This window comes from Triticum aestivum, chromosome 5B (assembly GCF_018294505.1).
Source record: "Triticum aestivum cultivar Chinese Spring chromosome 5B, IWGSC CS RefSeq v2.1, whole genome shotgun sequence".
NCBI classification, from domain to species: domain Eukaryota; kingdom Viridiplantae; phylum Streptophyta; class Magnoliopsida; order Poales; family Poaceae; genus Triticum; species Triticum aestivum.
The window spans coordinates 669,295,585-669,313,249 of NC_057807.1; positions in this window are offsets into that span (position 1 = coordinate 669,295,585).

Genomic DNA, 17,665 nt, shown 5'->3' on the forward strand with positions numbered 1-17,665 from the left:
TAAGCAGCTTCTCCAAGGTCCTTCATTGAAAAACATTTGTTCAAGTAGGCCTTAATGCTGTCCAGAAATTCTATATTATTTCCCATCAAGAGTATGTCATCTACATATAATATGAGAAATGCTACAGAGCTCCCACTCACTTTCTTGTAAACGCAGGCTTCTCCATAAGTCTGCATAAACCCAAACGCTTTGATCATCTCATCAAAGCGAATATTCCAACTCCGAGATGCTTGCACCAGCCCATAAATGGATCGCTGGAGCTTGCATACTTTGTTAGCATTCTTAGGATCGACAAAACCTTCCGGCTGCATCATATACAGCTCTTCCTTAAGATGCCCGTTAAGGAATGCCGTTTTGACGTCCATCTGCCATATCTCATAATCATAGTATGCGGCAATTGCTAACATGATTCGGACGGACTTAAGCTTCGCTACGGGAGAGAATGTCTCGTCGTAGTCAATCCCTTGAACTTGTCGATAACCCTTAGCGACAAGTCGAGCTTTATAGATGGTGACATTCCATCCGCGTCCGTCTTCTTCTTAAAGATCCATTTGTTTTCTATCGCTCGCCGATCATCGGGCAAGTCAGTCAAAGTCCATACTTTGTTTTCATACATGGATTCTATCTCGGATTTCATGGCTTCTAGCCATTTGTTGGAATCTGGGCCCGCCATCGCTTCTTCATAGTTCGAAGGTTCACCGTTGTCTAACAACATGATTTCCAGGACAGGGTTGCCGTACCACTCTGGTGCGGAACGTGTCCTTGTGGACCTACGAAGTTCAGTAGCAACTTGATCCGAAGTACCTTGATCATCATCATTGGTTTCCTCTTCAGTTGGTGTGGGCATCACAGGAACATTTTCCTGAGCTGCACCACTTTCCCGTTCGAGAGGTAGTACTTCATCGAGTTCTACTTTCCTCCCACTTACTTCTTTCGAGAGAAACTCTTTTTCCAGAAAGCATCCGTTCTTGGCAACAAAGATCTTGCCCTCGGATCTTAAGTAGAAGGTATACCCTACAGTTTCCTTAGGGTATCCTATGAAGACGCATTTTTCCGACTTGGGTTCGAGCTTTTCAGGTTGAAGTTTCTTGACATAAGCATCGCATCCCCAAACTTTTAGAAACGACAGCTTAGGTTTCTTCCCAAACCATAATTCATACGGTGTCGTCTCAACGGATTTAGACGGTGCCCTATTTAAAGTGAATGTAGCTGTCTCTAGAGCGTATCCCCAAAATGATAGCGGTAAATCGGTAAGAGACATCATAGACCGCACCATATCCAATAGAGTGCGATTACGACGTTCGGACACACCGTTTCGCTGAGGTGTTCCAGGCGGCGTGAGTTGTGAAACGATTCCACATTTCCTTAAGTGTGTGCCAAATTCGTGACTTAAATATTCTCCTCCACGATCTGATCGTAGGAACTTTATCTTTCGGTCACGTTGATTCTCCACCTCATTCTGAAATTCCTTGAACTTTTCAAAGGTCTCAGACTTGTGTTTCATTAAGTAGACATACCCATATCTACTTAAGTCATCAGTGAGAGTGAGAACATAACGATATCCTCCGCGAGCCTCAACGCTCATTGGACCGCACACATCGGTATGTATGATTTCCAACAAGTTGGTTGCTCGCTCCATTGTTCCGGAGAACGGAGTCTTGGTCATTTTGCCCATGAGGCATGGTTCGCATGTGTCAAACGATTCATAATCAAGAGACTCCAAAAGTCCATCAGCATGGAGCTTCTTCATGCGCTTGACACCAATGTGACCAAGGCGGCAGTGCCACAAGTATGTGGGACTATCGTTATCAACTTTACATCTTTTGGCATCTACACTATGAACATGTGTAATATTACGCTCGAGATTCATTAAGAATAAACCATTGACCATCGGAGCATGACCATAAAACATATCTCTCATATAAATCGAACAACCATTATTCTCAGACTTAAATGAGTAGCCATCTCGTATTAAACGAGATCCAGATACAATGTTCATGCTCAAACTTGGCACTAAATAACAATTATTAAGGTTCAAAACTAATCCCGTAGGTAAATGTAGAGGCAGCGTGCCGACGGCGATCACATCGACTCTGGAACCATTCCCGACGCGCATCGTCACCTCGTCCTTCGCCAGTCTCCGTTTATTCCGCAGCTCCTGCTGTGAGTTACAAATATGAGCAACGGCACCGGTATCAAATACCCAGGAGTTACTACGAGTACTGGTAAGGTACACATCAATTACATGTATATCAAATATACCTTTGGTGTTGCCGGCCTTCTTATCCGCTAAGTATTTGGGGCAGTTCCGCTTCCAGTGACCCTTCCCCTTGCAATAAAAGCACTCAGTCTCAGGCTTGGGTCCATTCTTTGACTTCTTCCCGGCAACTGGCTTACCGGGCGCGGCAACCTCCTTGCCGTCCTTCTTGAAGTTCTTCTTACCCTTGCCCTTCTTGAACTTAGTGGTCTTATTGACCATCAACACTTGATGTTCTTTCTTGATTTCAGCCTCTGCTGACTTCAGCATTGAGAACACTTCAGGAATGGTCTTTTCCATCCCCTGCATGTTGTAGTTCATCACAAAGCTCTTGTAGCTTGGTGGGAGCGACTGGAGGATTCTGTCAATGACCGCCTCATCTGGGAGGTTAATGTTCAGCTGGGTCATACGGTTGTGCAACCCAGACATCTTCAGGATGTGCTCACTGACAGAACTGTTTTCCTCCATCTTACAACTGTAGAACTTGTCGGAGACATCATATCTCTCGACCCGGGCGTGAGCTTGGAAAACTAGTTTCAGCTCTTCGAACATCTCATATGCTCCGTGATGCTCAAAACGCTTTTGGAGCCCCGGTTCTAAGCTGTAAAGCATGCCGCACTGAACGAGGGAGTAATCATCAGCGCGAGTTTGCCAAGCATTCATAATGTCTTGGTTCTCTGGGACGGGAGCGTCACCTAGCGGTCCTTCTAGGACATATTGTTTCCTGGCAGCTATGAGGATGATCCTCAGGTTCCGGACCCAGTCCGTATAGTTGCTGCCATCATCTTTCAGCTTGGTTTTCTCTAGGAACGCGTTGAAGTTCATGTTGACATGAGCGTTGGCCATTTGATCTACAAGACATATTTGCAAAGGTTTTAGACTAAGTTCATGATAATTAAGTTCTAATCAAATTATGAACTCCCACTCAGATTAGACATCCCTTTGGTCATCTAAGTGTTACACGATCCGAGTCGACTAGCCCGTGTCCGATCATCACGTGAGACGGACTAGTCATCGTCGGTGAACATCTTCATGTTGATCGTATCTTCCATACGACTCGTGTTCGACCTTTCGGTCTCCGTGTTCCGAGGCCATGTCTGCACATGCTAGGCTCGTCAAGTTAACCCTAAGTGTTTTCGCTGTGTAAAACTGTCTTACACCCGTTGTATGTGAACGTAAGAATCCATCACACCCGATCATCACGTGGTGCTTAGAAGCGACGAACTGTAGCAACGGTGCACAGTTAGGGGAGAACACTTCTTGAAATTTTTGTAAGGGATCATCTTATTTACTACCGTCGTCCTAAGTAAACAAGATGCATAAACATAATAAACATCACATGCAATTATATAGTTGTGACATGATATGGCCAATATCATATAGCTCCATTGATCTCCATCTTCGGGGCTCCATGATCATCTTGTCACCGGCTTGACACCATGATCTCCATCATCATGATCTCCATCATCGTGTCTTCATGAAGTTGTCACGCCAACGACTACTTCTACTTCTATGACTAACGCGTTTAGCAATAAAGTAAAGTAAGTTACATGGCGTTCTTCAATGACACGCAGGTCATACAAAAATAAAGACAACTCCTATGGCTCCTGCCGGTTGTCATACTCATCGACATGCAAGTCGTGAATCCTATTACAAGAACATGATCTCATACATCACAATTCATCATTCATCACAACTTCTGGCCATATCACATCACATGATCAATCGCTGCAAAAACAAGTTAGACGTCCTCTAATTGTTGTTGCATCTTTTACGTGGCTGCAATTGGGTTCTAGCAAGAACGTTTTCTTACCTACGAATAACCACAACGTGATTTTGTCAACTTCTATTTACCCTTCATAAGGGCCCTTTTCATCGAATCCGCTCCAACTAAAGTGGGAGAGACAGACACCCGCCAGCCACCTTATGCAACTAGTGCATGTTAATCGGTGGAACCGGTCTCACGTAAGCGTACGTGTAAGGTTGGTCCGGGCCGCTTCATCCCACAATACCGCTGAAGCAAGAAAAGACTAGTAGAGGCAAGTAAGTTGACAAGATCCACGCCCACAACAAAATTGTGTTCTACTCGTGCAAAGAGAACTACGCATAGACCTAGCTCATGATGCCACTGTTGGGGAACGTTGCAGAAAATTAAAATTTTTCCTACGGTTTCACCAAGATCCATCTATGAGTTCATCTAAGCAACGAGTCAAGGGAGAGAGTTTGCATCTACATACCACTTGTAGATCACGAGCGGAAGCTTGCCAAGGGGATGGTGATGATGGAGTCGTACTCGAACGTGATTCGGATCACCGATGTCCTAGTGCTGAACGGACAGCACCTCCGCGTTCAACACACGTACGGGACGGGAGACGTCTCCTCCTTCTTGATCCAGCAAGGGGGAAGGAGAGGTTGAGGAAGATTGCTCCAACGGCAGCACGACGGCGTGGTGTAGTTGGTGCAGCAGTACTCCGACAGGGCTTCGCCGAGCACGTACGGAGGAGGAGAGGTGTTGGGGAGGGGAGGGGCTGCGCCTTGACTTGTGTTGTATTGCAGCCCTCCCCTCACCCCTCTATATATAGGGGAAAGGGCAAGGGGGGCCGGCCATCTAGGGAAAACCCTAGGGGGGCGGCGGCCAAGGGGTGGGGGCTTGCCCCCCAAGCAAGGGGGGTGCGCCCCCTTTAGGGTTTCCCCCCGAACCCTAGGCGCATGGGCCCAAGGGGGGGGGCGCCAAGCCCACTAGGGGCTGGCTGCTATCCCCACGCAGCCCAAGTGCCCCCCCGGGAGGGGTGGCCCCTCCCGGTGGACCCCCGGAACCCTTCCGGTGGTCCCGGTACAATACCGGTATGACTCCGAAACTTTCCGGTGCCCGTTTAACAACTTCCCATATATAAAACTTTACCTCCGGACCATTTCGAAACTCCTCGTGATGTCCGGGATCTCATCTGGGACTCCGAACAACATTCGGTAGTCACATACTAGTCTTCCTAACAACCCTAGCGTCACCGAACCTTAAGTGTGTAGACCCTACGGGCTCGGGAGACATGCAGACATGACCGAGACCACTCTCGGGCAATAACCAACAGCGGGGTCTGGATACCCATGTTGGCTCCCACATGCTCCTCGATGATTTCATCGGTTGAACCACGATGTCGAGGATTCGATCAAACCCTGTATACAATTCCCTTTGTCAATCGGTACGTTACTTGCCCGAGACTCGATCGTCGGTATCCCAATACCTTGTTCAGTCTCATTACCGGCAAGTCACTTTACTCGTACCATAATGCATGATCCCGTGGCCAACACCTTGGTCACCTTGAGCTCATTATGATGATGCATTACCGAGTGGGCCCAGAGATACCTCTCCGTCATACGGAGTGACAAATCCCAGTCTCGATCCGCATAAAACAATAGATACTTTCGGAGATACCTGTAGTGCACCTTTATAGTCACCCAGTTACGTTGTGACGTTTGATACACCCAAAGCATTCCTACGGTATCCAGGAGTTACACGCTCTCATGGTCGAAGGAAGAGATACTTGACATTGGCAAAGCTCTAGCAAACGAACTACACGATCTTTGTAGTAGGCTTAGGATTGGGTCTTGTCCATCACATCATTCTCCTAATGATGTGATCCCGTTATCAACGACATCTAATGTCCATAGCCAGGAAACCATGACTATCTGTTGATCACAACGAGCTAGTCAACTAGAGGCTCACTAGGGACATATGTGGTCTATGTATTCACACGTGTATTACGATTTCCGGATAATACAGTTATAGCATGAATAAAAGACTATTATCATGAACAAAGAAATATAATAATAACACTTTTATTATTGCCTCTAGGGCATATTTCCAACATAGACCCCCTTGATCTTTCGGCCTACAGATGATATCCCACTTAGTGAGTCTGTATTTTTGTTTTAATTCATCGCTCTGCTAGAAGAAGCGCGATCGATAGAAATCTAACCTTTTTCGTACTCCAACTGGTACTTCAAAAAAAGGACAAGAGAAACATAGGCATACTTGTGAGAACCAAATTAGTCAGAATTAGGCGTCCTCCATATGACATAAGCCTACCCTTCCAGTAGCTCAGTTTTTTTTCAAATCGATCTTCAATGCACTTCCATTCCTTGTTGGAAAGCTTGAGATGGTGGATTGGTATACCCAAATACATGAAGGGTAAAGACCCCAATTTGCACCCGAACAATTCCTTGTACGCTTCTTGTTCTTCTTTAGCTCTTCCAAAGCAGAACAATTAACTTTTATGGAAGTTAATCTTTAACCTCGATAATTGTTTGAACAAGCACAACACCAACTTCATGTTTCTAGCATTAGCCAAATCATGCTCCATGAAGATGATAGTATCATCAGCGTACTATAGGATAGACACTCCTCCGTCAACTAAATGCGGAACGAGGCCACCTACCTGGCCATCATCCTTAGCCCTTCCTATTAGGATTGTCAACATGTCAATGACTATGTTGAACAGAATCGGTGACATCAGATCTCCTTGTCTCAGACCCTTGTGTTTATGGAAGTAATGACCTATGTCATCATTCACCTTGATTCCAACATTCCCTTTTTGCGTGAAACAATCTACCTGGTCCCTCCAGGCCTAATCGAATCCTTTCAATGCAAGGCCTGCTAAAGAAATGGCCATTTTACTTTGTCGTATGCTTTCTCAAAATCCACTTTGAAAACCACCCCATCTAGTTATTTCGTGTGGATTTCATGGAGCATTTCATGTGGGACCACAACCCCTTCTAGGATGTTTCTGTCCGACATGAAAGCAGTTTGAGACAGCTGCACCACAAAATATGCAATCTGCGTAAGCCTATTAATCCCAACTTTGGTGAAAATTTTAAAGCTGACATTAAGAAGACAGGTCGGCATAAACTGCTCAATCCTCACGGCCTCTATTTTCTTAGGAAGCAAAGTAATTGTTCTGAAGTTCAAGTGAAACAACTCCAACTGTCTCGAGAATAGATCCTGGAACTTCAGGAGCAAGTCCCCCTTAATTATGTGCCAGCACTTTTTATAAAACTCCGCTAGAAAACCACCTGGTCCTAGAGCTTTATTATTCTTCATTTGTGAAATTGCTTCAAACACCTCTTTCTCCGAAAATGGGGCTGTTAAAATATCATTCTCATCCGCTGCTAGTTGAGGAACATCCTCAACCCTCGACTCATCCAAGGATACGAAATTATCCTTAGGAGGACCAAACAACTGCGAGGGAGTCCTGGATTAGGGGGTGTCCGGATGGCCGGACTATGACCTTTGGCCGGACTCTCGGACTATGAAGATACAAGATTGAAGACCCCGTCCCGTGTCTGGATGGGACTTTCCTTGGCGTGGAAGGAAAGCTTGGCGATACGATATGAAGATCTCCTCCCATTGTAACCGACTCTGTGTAACCCTAGCCCTCTCCGGTGTCTATATAAACCAGAGAGTTTTAGTCCGTAGGACGAACAACAATCATACCATAGGCTAGCTTCTAAGGTTTAGCCTCTCTAATCTCGTGGTAGATCCACTCTTGTACTACCCATATCATAAATATTAATCAAGCAGGAGTAGGGTTTTACCTCCATCGAGAGGGCCCGAACCTAGGTAAAAACATCGTGTCCCTTGTCTCCTGTTACCATCTGCCTAGATGCATAGTTCGAGACCCCCTACCCGAGATCTGCCGGTTTTGACATCGACATTGGTGCTTTCATTGAGAGCTCCCCTGTGTCGTCACCTTTAGGCCCGATGGCTTCTTCAATCATCAACCACGACGCGGTCCAGGGTGAGATCTTTCTCCCCGGACAAATCTTCGTATTCGGAGACTTCGCACTGTGGGCCAACTCTCTTGGCCATCTGGAGCAGATCGAAACTATGCCCTGGCCATCAAGTCAGGTTTGGAAGCTTAAATTACACGACCGACATCCGCGGGGACTTGATCTTCGATGGATTCGAGCCACGGCCGAGCGTGCCGCTCTGTCCCGATGGGCATGATCTAACTCTACCGCCGGACAGCGCCCAGAGTGCCGCTCAGGTGTCCGTTCCGATCATTAGCTCGGAGCCGGCTGCGCTAGTCGGGGATGGACGGTTGGACGCCACCCCAGGAGCCGCAATCTCTACGGCGATAGAGCCGAATACTAGCCTGGTCCTTTGCAGGGCCCGTGACTCCAAGGTGCCGGACTCCGCTCCGGACTCCGTATATTCCGCACCTCTTTCGATCGAACCCGATTGGGCTCCGATCATGAAGTTCACCGCCACGGACGTCTTTCAGCACTCGCCCTTTGGCGATATCCTGAATTCACTAAAGTCTCTCTCTTTGTCAGGAGAACCCTGGCCGGATTACGGTCAGCATGGTTGGGATGCGGACGACGAAGAAATTTGAAACCCACCCACCACCCACTTGGTAGCCACTGTCGACGATCTAACCGACATGCTCGACTCCGACTCTGAAGACATCGACAGAACGGACGTCGATAAAGGAGACGAAAAAGAACCAGCACCTATAGGGCACTGGAAAGCCACCTCATCATACGATGTATACATGGTGGACACACCTAACAGAAATAACAACGAGGATCAAAAGGGCGCGACCAGGGATTGCTCCCTCGAAAAACAATCAAAGCGGCGGCATAAGCGCAAGGCCAAGCCCCACCTCGACAAAGACCCAGCCATAGAGTAGGGCGAGTCAACGGAAGACGAACATGCCATCGAGCAACCGTCCAAACAGGGCGGACAATCCGAACAACCCATCCCCGGGAAAGATAATAGTCCAGACGACCTCACGCCAGACAAATTGCTGGAACATCAGAACCTCCACCAAAGGCTCGTTGCCACTGCACGTAGCCTAAAAAAGCAGAAGCGGAGGCTCAAAACAGCGGAGGATGCACTCAGGATCAGATGGGGCAAAGTACTCAATACCGCACACAAGTACGGCAACAGTCGTCACACAAAGAGCTATCCGAAGTGGAAACTACTACCGGAATTTGACGAAGAGGCCATAAAGCCCCCACAGTCAAAAAATAAGGAAGCCACAAGGTCGGATAGACGACCCCACGATCGATCTCAAGCAACAAAGGGCGCCGCACTCAATACGGCGCGCGATCCGCCCAAGAATTCGCATCAAAAAACTGGCCCAACCAGATCCATCTATGGGCCAAGAAAGCAAGCTCGTAATGCAATGCAAAAAATATCCGAACATCGCGGCATACCTCAATACAGGGGCGCCGCACATCCCCTATGTTTTACCGATGAGGTGCTGGATCACGAATTTCCAGCGGATTTCAAGCCCATGAACATAGAGGCATACGACGGAACAACAGACCCTGGAGTCTGGATCGAGGATTATATCCTCCACATACACATGGCCAGAGGAGATGACCTCCACACCATAAAATACTTACCCCTTAAGCTCAAAGGGCCAGCCCGGCATTGGCTTAAAAGCCTTCCCGAAAACACCATGGGAAGCTGGGAAGCGCTTGAGGACGCTTTCTGGGAAAATTTTCAAGGGACCTATGTCCGACCTCCGGATGTAGATGACCTGAGTCATATAACTCAGCAGCCCGGAGAGTCAGCCCGGAAACTCTGGAATATATTCCTTACTAAAAAGAATCAGATAGTCGACTGTCCGGACGCCGAGGCCCTAACAGCTTTCAAACATAGCGTCCGAGACGAATGGCTCGCCAGACACCTTGGCCAGGAAAAGCCAAGAATAATGGCCGCATTAACAAGCCTCATGACCCGCTTTTGTGCAGGAGAGGATAGCTGGTTGGCACGAAGCAGCACCAGCGACCCGAATACGTCTGAACCCAGAGATGGGAACGGGAAACCGCGCCGTAACAAAGAACCGCGCTGGATCAAGGATAACAGCCCGATGAGCACGACAGTAAATGCCGGATTCAAAAGCTCTCGGCAAAATCAGAAAAAGCAGCCCCCCAAAGATGACAGGGACGAGCTATCCAACCTCAACAAAATCTTGGACAAAATATGTCAAATCCACAGTACCCCCGGGAGACCTGCAAACCATACCCACAGAGATTGTTGGGTCTTCAAGCAGTCCGGCAAACTCAACGCCGAACACAAGGGGCTCGACACACCAAGCGAGGATGACGACGCACCCCACAAGCAGAACACTGGAGAACAAAAGAAGTTCCCACAAGAATTCAAGACAGTAAATTCACTTCAGATGACAAAAAGGAAAAACAGAACGGCGCTTACGAAGACACGCGCTATACGGCCAGCCCCAGAGGAGCACCGCCACTGGTTGTTACAACCAATCACCTTTGACCATCAGGATTACTCCAGAGGAGCCCGGAACGCAGGCTGGACTGCCTTGGTCTTGAATCCGATTATTGACGGACTCCAACTTACAAAAGTCCTTATGGATGGTGGCAGTGACTTGAACCTGTTATATCAGGACACAATCCGCAAACTAGGGGTAAACCCAGCTATAATCCACCATGGAAACACTTCCTTTCAAGGAGTCACGCCAGGTCCAGATACCCAGAGTATGGGTTCCCTTTCGTTAGAAGTCACGTTCGGCTCACCCGACAACTTCCGAAGCGAAAAGATAACATTCCACATCGCCCCATTCATAAGTCGCTATCAAGCGCTACTGGGACGTGAAGCTTTCGCCCGCTTTAACGCAATACCGCATTATGCATTCCTTACACTTAAAATGCCCGGCCCACGAGGCATCATTTCATTACAGGGGAATATAAATTGACCCCCAAAGTATGGGCAAAGGTGCGGCCGCCTGGACAGCCGCCCACTAATCCAGCCCTACTACCCCGGACACGGCTAGACGAGTCCGGCGTAAATGTACATATGCTTAATAGCCGCATAACCCTGTACAAGGGGCTTCGTGTGTTCATGCCAGGAGACAATACAGCTCAATTCTTGCTCCAACTATATTTTGTTTATTTTAATATAGATTTCTTGCACGCTTATTTTTTACTAAGTTCCTCTCTTTCGCAGACGAACATCGTGCTACGCCCGTCCAGGATACGACACAACGGAGACACAGGCGCAGACGTGCAGCAGGGACCCGTTTCAAGGATTCTTTTCAGATTAAGACCCTGCGTAAACCTTTTTTACTGTCTCTTGTTGACAACATCCCCCGATTTTCGCTATAACCGAGGAGGAGGCTGGAGTCTTGGCATGTGGCCACGCTAGAGTTTTTGCGCGTACCTGGACACCAGGGGCTTTTTTTTACCAAGGGATCTATTTCGGCCCGTCTTCATAAAGACCGAATGCCTTAGGGAGTGTTCGGTGTCGCGAGTTTGGCCTTATATGCATCAGCTCCGAATCATGTCTTTGGTCAAATGTTGGGTTTGCCCGGCTCCTGTGTTTTGCTGCCTTACATTCCGTTATATCGGCTAACGCGGCACCAGGAGAACTACTACGATTGTGCCCCGGTTCGGCCAGGCGAGCACCTCAGTAGAGAAAGCCGAAAACTGACTGTCATGATATAGCGAGAGACTGGTCAACCACTGGATGACTTACGGAATCTTTAGGATTCCTCCGCATTAACGAAGGACCGCTTCCCAGTCAGGCACACTCGCGCCCCGAATTCGGGTGAGCGCGGTGCCCCTAGGGGCTATTTAGTAGCCCCATTGTCAAACTCCTATGGCTAAGTGAAAGTGATAAAGCATTATAGTCCGGTTGCCTAGTTCGCCGCGCCACCACCTCCTTTATAGGACCAAGACGTTGGATTAAGTGTGAAAAAGCGCCTTTTTGCGAACACCCCCGCATTCTATGCGTGGGGCCTGAAGCCAACGACTGCCATCTTTCAGGTTATATACACATATATACATTAAACGGCCGCACAGGAGGCATCATAATTCTTGCAAGCACAAGTATAAAAAGCCTTTATATTCCATCAAAATATTCGTTTTACAATAGTGCACGCTATTCGAACATAACATCCTTTGAGCACCGCGACTCTATCAAACGAGCGCCATGAAGAACTTCCTCAAAGTAGTGCTTGGCAGGTACTCGGCTTTCGTCCAAATCCCGGGATGCAACAACACTGGCCTTCATATCCGCCCTGTATGTTTTGACACGGGCAAGAGCCATCTGTGCGCCCTCTATGCACGCCGACCTCTTCATTGCATCAGCATGCGGCACCAAACCAAGAAATTGCTGCACCAAGCCAAAATAACTCTTTGGCTCCGGCTTCTCCGGCCACAGACGACTCGCAACATACCTCATGGCGAGTCCGGATAACCTGTTCAGCTGCGCCCAGGCGGCCAAACGGTCGGATACCGAAAGTGGGCGTTCTGGATTCTGGAACTGTGACCAAAAAATCTCTTCCAATCCATGGTCACCTCGGCCCCGGAAGTGTTCGGTCGCGTCCACCACACTAGCTGCCAAATCCAGATAAGTGTTTTCCGCACTCCACTACCGGTCTAACGGAGCATACTTGGGGTCTCCGAACTTCATCCGCAGCATACATGGCTTTCCAGCCATGATATCGGCCTGACGCAACTCCTCCTTCATAGCTCTCATTGCAGAGCGAGTATCCTTGGCTTCGGCAGTGATCTTTTCAAGGTCCTTTTGAGCCGCCCCATCTTCTTGTTCAAGAAATTTACAGCGGTCGGTAGCATCCTTCAATTTTATGGCCATCTCGGCTATTACCTTCTTGCTCTGGCAGTGAGCAGCCTGTTCGGCTTTTAGTTCTTCAGCCGCTTTAACGGCAGCCGCATCACTTCTCCTTGCTTGCTCCTTGGCTCGGGCAAGTTCCGCCCGAAGGTGCTCCACGGCAGCAGCACCATCTATATTGAGCACATATATATAAGGCCCGAGCATCGAGCTCCTATTACCAGGAGTCTTTGGAATATACCTTGTGCCTCGTCTAGCCGCTTATTTACAAGCACGATGTCGGCATCTGCTACATCAAGTTGCCTCTTTAACTCGGCAGATTCATCAATCCGGCTAGCCACCGAACGCCTCGCCACATTCATAGAAAAGGCGACATATTATACCTGGGGTTATGATCCTCTATGCGCCGTCACTCTTGACGACACACAGAGTCTCAGGGGCTACTATTTATATAGGGCACATTTAATATGCGGCTCTACCAAAAGGTACACCTTTTTACGTACCTCAAAGCCTGTTAGTAAACTCCTGGCAGCCTCGTACAATCCGCTTTCCACGGATGAAATCCTTCCAATCACCGTATTCATCAACATACGGTGTTCTTCTGAGATGGACGCCCTCCCAAGCAGATCCTCCAGTCCCTCCGACTGCGCACCAGAGGGTGCCGGACTAGCCTGATGACCTTTTCCAGAGTCCGTACTTGGAAAAACCCTCCGAGATGACACTTCGGGGTCGCCTGCCTCACGAGACGGTGCAACAAGGGGAGGCGTTTCGCTCTCTATCATCTCCGGACGTAGATCCCCTGAAGATGAGCTCTGCTGAGAAGGGTTGAGATCCGAACTGCAAGGTAACGTTTCGGTTATCTTCCTCAGAAATAAAACAGGAGTGTCATTCATTATGGAACCCCTTCCTTCACTTACGTCTCGGGGGAGAGCGGGTCCCCTTTAGGGGGCGATTCGGCCAGGGCATTCTCCGGTGCCGAACCCTCTCACGAAGATTTCTTCCCCCGTTTTGAGGCCATCACCTCCGGGTCTTCAGAGGCAGTCCTTTTCTTTCCCTGGTCGGGAGAATTTTTGATTCTTCCCTTCCTAACAGCCTCCTTCGCGGAGGCGGTAGCTCCTTGGTTCCCCCCTTCGCCTTCCGCCAAAAGCACGACCTCCAGCATCCTGGTAAGCATGGGATTCGGCGCGGTCTCGGGCAGGGGGGCTGGACACCTGATAAGCTTCACCTTCACCATCCACTCCTGTTCAAAGGACAGCTCTGTTAAGGGTAATTTTGTGACGAGAAATACGGATGGTGTGTCCAAATACAGGGCTACTTACCTTAGCATCCGGGCGATTGCAGCTCAGACCTGCGTCCTCGGACAAATCTGGACACCTTGCTTGTGATCCGAAGAACAATTTGTACATCTCCACGGGTGTCACACCCATGAAATGTTGGAGGACTCACGGTCCCTCCGGATTAAATTCCCACAGGTGGAGAGGGCGACGTTTGCAGGGCAATGTGCGGTGAATCAGCATGACTTGCGCCACTACGGTCAAACTGATATCTCTTTCTAGAAGATCTCGAATGCGGTCCTGCAGCAAGGGCACGTCTTTGGGCGGCCCCCAGATAAGTCCTTCATTAACCCATGACGCTAGCCGTGGTGGGGGACTCGAGCGAAAAGTAGGTGGCGCCACCCTTGTGGTGCCCCTGGGGGCTGTGATGTAAAACCAGTCCCGTTGCCATAAGCCGAACTCCTCTTGAAAAGAGCCCTCGGGCCATGGAGCGTCAGCCATCTTGCTTATTATAGCTCCTCCGCACTCAATGTGCTGCCCCTCGATCATCTTCGGTTCCACCTTGAAGGTTCTTAACCACAATCCGAAGTGAGGAGTGATATGGAGGAAGGCCTCACACACGACAATGAACGATGAGATTTGGAGGATGGACTCCGGAGCTAAGTCGTGGAACTCCAGCCCGTAATAAAACATAAGCCCCCTCACGAAGGGATCAATCGGGAAGCCTAGCCCCCGAAGGAAGTGAGATGCGAACACCACGCTCTCACCAGGCTAGGGAGTGGGAATGGCCTGCCCTTGAGCAGGCAGCCTATGCAAGATTTCGCCGGTTAGATACCTGGCATCTCTCAGCTTTAGCACATCTTCTTTCGTAACGGAGGAAGGCATCCACCGGCCTTGAAGGTCGGAGCCGGACATCATCGAAGGTCCGAAGCGCCTAAAAACTAGAGCTTTGGGTGTTGGAACTCGAGGCGAGGGGTGGATTCGATTGGATTGAGAAGAAAGGAGTCGAGCCTTGGTCTCTTTATAAAGGAGTTGAATATCAAGAGCCCTCCCTGTAACCGTTTGGGACTCGCCTTCAATTAGGGAGTCATACCAAAGGCATGGTTGGGTTACCCACGCCCGTATTGATGAGAATCCCGGAATAAGGGGACACGATCTCTGCTTTGACAAGACGTGCCAAGGAAACCGCCTCGCTAAACGCACTAAGGTGGAACAGTAAAACGATTCGAATAAAGGCCTGGCCGTGTCGTGACGTCACGCTGTGGAATACGTCAGCAGATTAGGTTGGTGCAAATATTATTCTCTCTACGGTGGCATGTGGAACTTATTTTGCAGAGCCGAACACTATCCTTGTGTTCAATATCTTCTATGAAGTATTCGGAGGAAGAACCCGCCTTGCAATGCCGAAGGCAACTTGCGCGCCGGACTCGTCGTCATTGAAGCCTGGTTCACGGGCTACTGAGGGAGTCCTGGATTAGGGGGTGTCCGGATGGCCGGACTATGACCTTTGGCCGGACTCCCGGACTATGAAGATACAAGATTGAAGACCCCGTCCCGTGTCCGGATGGGACTTTCCTTGGCGTGGAAGGCAAGCTTGGCGATACGATATGAAGATCTCCTCCCATTGTAACCGACTCTGTGTAACCCTAGCCCTCTCCGGTGTCTATATAAACCGGAGAGTTTTAGTCCGTAGGACGAACAACAATCATACCATAGGCTACCTTCTGGGGTTTAGCCTCTCTGATCTCGTAGTAGATCCACTCTTGTACTACCCATATCATCAATATTAATCAAGCAGGAGTAGGGTTTTACCTCCATCGGGAGGGCCCGAACCTGGGTAAAAACATCGTGTCCCTTGTCTCCTGTTATCATCCGCCTAGACGCACAGTTCGGGACCCCCTACCCGAGATCCGCCGGTTTTGACACCGACAAACTGCTTATAGTAATTGGTGATATATACTTTTAGGTTCTCCTGTCCTAAAATCATCCCCTCATCTTGCTCAAGCTAAAAGATTCTCTTCTTTTGATGCTTGCCATTGGCAATCATATGGAAGAATTATGTGTTATCATCCCCTTGGAAGATTTTGCGAACTTTAGCTCGAAGTGCCCACTTCAATTCCTCCTCACGAAGCAGATCTTTCAATCTTATTTCCGCCCCCACTTTAGTTTTCAGCTCTCTGGTATCTAGAATGGAGGACTCGGCTTTTAAATCTAGGGATTGAACAAGTAAAAGGAGACTTTCCTTCTCAGCCTTATATATCCCACTCAGGTGTTTGGGCCAACCACGTAAGAACTGCCTTAAATGTCTAATCTTATTCTGCCATCTCTTAACATTCGATCTCCCTCCTGAATCTTTAGCCCATTCTATTGCTATTAGATTCAGGAACCCTTCTTTTTCAAACCACGCTAATTCGAAAGAAAACGTATTCTTGTTCCCCACATGCGTTGCCTCTCCCGAGTCAACCAATAATGGGGTATGGTCGGAGATCGCGCGAGAGAGCGCTTGGACCGTCACGAGGGGAAACTTCTGCTCCCATTCAGCGCTAGCTAGGACCCGGTCTAGCTTCTCAAACGCCGGGATTGGTAACATATTGGCCCAAGTGAATTTTCTACCAGAAAGCTCAACCTCTCGAAGATCCAAGCTTTCAATGATTGTATTAAACATAAACGACCATCTGCCGTCAAAGTTATCATTGTTTTTTTCCTCCCGTCTACGGGTAATGTTAAAATCACCCCAACCAGAATTGGGAGCTGCTCGCTACCGCAAATACGAACTAAATCCGCCAAAAAGTATGGTTTGAGTTCAGGCTGCGCGGTGCCATACACCGCCAACAATTCCCAATTAAACCCATTGACCTTCGACCGGACCTGAAACTTAACCGCAAAATCTTCCATGACAACATTCCGAACTTCCAACAAATCACATTTAACTCCAAATAAAATCCCACCGGAAGCATGAACTCGGTTGCTAGGCGAAATGGAGATTGCTAAATAATTGAATAAGCTTGTTGATATAATATCATCCTGTTGTCTTGCTTTAGATTTTCTTGTAAAAACTGTGTTATTTTCTGGCATAGCTGAAGTTGACATCTAAAATCCATTTATGAAATCTTTTACACTAAGAACAAGTAATGCCGCAATGAGTTATAAATTCTCGAGTTGGTCATGAGTTTTGTGCTTGGTATCTTTACAGATCGTGGCAGACTGTTGTCGCTGGCGAGGGCTAACTCATCTCCGGTGTGCCGCGCAGCAGTGGTACGTTGCATAATGGACAAATCCATCATCAAGCTGGTCTGTTTTTGTCAAGCAGTTTAAGCATGGCGGTTGCAAGTCAACTGTTGTTGTTCTTGTACAAGGGTCCAGATTCTGAAGTGCTTGGTTTCTGTTTTCTCTCTGAAAGCACAGGCTGGGGATTGAGAATGATAATCGAAAATATTTCCTGACCTTTGCAGTTTTATTAGTGAGATGACGAGCTGATCTCTGCTTGTACTAAAATCCCACCTAGGTTCGTAGAGTTTCCAACAAAGA